The sequence below is a fragment of the Chiloscyllium plagiosum genome, chromosome 10 (genome assembly GCF_004010195.1).
Source record: "Chiloscyllium plagiosum isolate BGI_BamShark_2017 chromosome 10, ASM401019v2, whole genome shotgun sequence".
Classification (NCBI taxonomy): Eukaryota; Metazoa; Chordata; class Chondrichthyes; order Orectolobiformes; family Hemiscylliidae; genus Chiloscyllium; species Chiloscyllium plagiosum.
The window spans coordinates 6,319,842-6,322,633 of NC_057719.1; positions in this window are offsets into that span (position 1 = coordinate 6,319,842).

Consider the following 2,792-nt stretch of genomic DNA (forward strand, 5'->3'; position numbering starts at 1 on the left):
CGAGCAGATAGGGGAAGCCCTAAATGAGTATTTTGCTTCGGTTTTCACCAAGGAAAGGGAACTTGTTGTAAATGAAAACTTAGAGGAGCTGGGATACAGTCTTGACCAGCTCAAGATTGATGAAGATGTTGTGCTAGAAATTTTGGAAAACATTAAGATTGATAAGTCCCTAGGGCCAGACCAGCTTTATCCTAGGCTGCTCGGGAATTCGATTAACGAGCGAAATACTCCCCACCTGTGTCCTTTGGATAACTGACGATATGTAGTGTATACAGACACACGTACATAGCGTGTATGATCCTGTCTGTATCACATCACATAACCCCACTGTGTGGCTGACTACATGGCACAGCTGTTTCTGGGATCCAGATCCACTCCAGAACTTAATCACAAAAGCCACGGCAGGACTGAGGGTGACAATTTCCGATTGAGATGAGGAGGAATTTCTTCCCTAAGAGGGCTAAGAGACTTTGGAACTCCTTGCCACAGAGAGCTGTGGGGGCACAGTCCTTATGTATATTTAAGGCTAACAGAGAGAGAGTCTTGATCTGTCAGGGAATCCAGGGTTACAGGGCAAAGGGCAGGAAGGTGGATGTGAGGAATGTCAGATCAGCCATGATCCTGTTGAGTGGCCGAGCAGGTTCAAGGGGCTGACCTATAGTCATGGAGTGGGAAAGGGGCAGACGGTGTAGGAAAGTGTTTAATTGGGAGAGGGGAAAAATACAATGCGATTAGGCAGGAACTGGGCACCTAAATTGGGAACAGATGTTCTCAGAGAAATGCATGACAGAAATGTGGAGGTTGTTTAGGGAGCATTTGCTAATAGTTTTGGATAGGTTTGTCCCACTGAGGCAAGGAGGGGATAGTCAGGTGAAAGAACCTTGGGTGACAAGGGATGTGGAACATCTAGTCAAGAGGAAGAAGAAAGCTTACTTAAGGTTGAGGAGGCAAGGATCAGACAGGGTTTTGGAGGGTTTCAAGGTAGCCAGGAAGGAACTGAAGAATGGACTGAGGACAGTTAGATGGGGACAGGAAAAAGCTTTAGCGGGTAGGAATAAGGAAACCCCTAAGGCATTCTACACTTATGTGAGGAACAAGAGGATGGTCAGAGTGAGGGTAGGGCCAATCAGGGATAGTGGAGGGAACTTGTGCCTGTATTCAGAGGAAGTAGGGGAGGTCCTTAATAAATACTTTGCTTCAATGTTCACTCCTGAGAGGGACCTTGACGATTCTGAGGACAGCATGAAACAGACTACTATGTTCGAACAGGTTGATGTTAAGAAGGAGGATGTGCTGAAAATTTTGAAAAATGTAAGGATAGATAAGTCAAGGTTTCTACAGGAAGTGAGGGAAGACATTGTTGCGCCTTTGGCAATGATCTTTGTGTCCTCACTGTCCACTGGAGTAGTACCAGATGATTGGAGGGTGGCAAGTGTTATTCCTTTGTTCAAGAAAGGGAATAGGGATAAGCCTGGGAATTACAGACAAGTTAGTCTTACATTGGTGGTGGGCAAATTATTGGAGAGAATTCTGAGAGACAGGATTTATGATTACTTGGAAAACCATAGTTTAATTGGAGATAGTCAGCATGGCCTTGTGAAGAGGTCATACCTCACAAACCTTATTGAATTATTTGAGGATGAGACAAAATACGCTGATGAAGGTAGAGCAGTGGGTGTGATGTACATGGATTTTAGCAAGGCATTTGATAAAGTTCCCCATGGTAGGCTCATTCAGAAGGTAAAGAGACATGGGATACAAGGAAACCAGTCTGTCTGGATACAGAATTGGCTGGGCCATAGAAGACAGAGGGTGGTGGTAGATGGAAAGTATTCAACCTGGAGCTTGGTGACCAGTGGTGTTCCGCAGGGATCGCTTCTGGGACCTCTGCTCTTTGGGATTTTTATAAATGACTCAGACAAGGAAGTGGAAGGTTGGGTTAGTAAGTTTATCGTTGACACAAAGGTTGGTGGAGTTGTGGATGGTGTGCAGGGCTGTTGTAGGTTGCAATGAGACATTTTCAGGACACAGAGCTGGGCTGAGAAGTGGCAGATGGAGTTCAACTTGGAAAAATGTGAAGTGATTCATTTTGGAAGGTCGAATTTGAATGCACACTACAGGGTTAAAGGCAGGATTGTTGGCAGTGTGGAGGAACAGAGGGATCTTGGATCCATGTCTGTAGATCCCTCAAAGTTGCCACCCAAGTTGATAAGGTTGTTAAGAAGACGTATTGTGTGTTGGCTTTCATTAGTGGTGGGATTGAGTTTAAGAGCCGCGAGGTTATGCTGCAGCTCTGTGGAGTCCTAGTTAGACCACACTTGGAATATTGTGTTCAGTTCTGGTCACCTCATTATAGGATAGATGTGGAAGCTTTAGAGAGGATGCAGAGGAGAGTGACCAGGAAGCTGCCTGGACTGGAGGGCATGTCTTATGAAGAAAGGTTGAGGGAACTAGCAGTTTCTCATTGGAGCAAAGAAGGATGAAAGGTGACTTGGTTGAGGTGTACAAGATGTTGAGCGGCATAGAAAGAGTAGATAGCCAGAGACTTTTTCCCAGGGCAGAAATGGCTATCACAAGGGGACATAATTTTAAGGTGACTGGAGGAAGGTTTAGGGGAGATGTCACAGGTAGGTTCTTTACACAGAGAGTGGTGGGTTTGTGGTGCCCATAGTGGTAGTAGAGTCAGTTACATTAGGGACATTTAACCCACTCTTGGATAGGTACATTGATGATAGTAAAATGAAGGGTAGTTGGGTATTTTGATCTTAGAGTAGGATAAAAGGTCGGCAGCA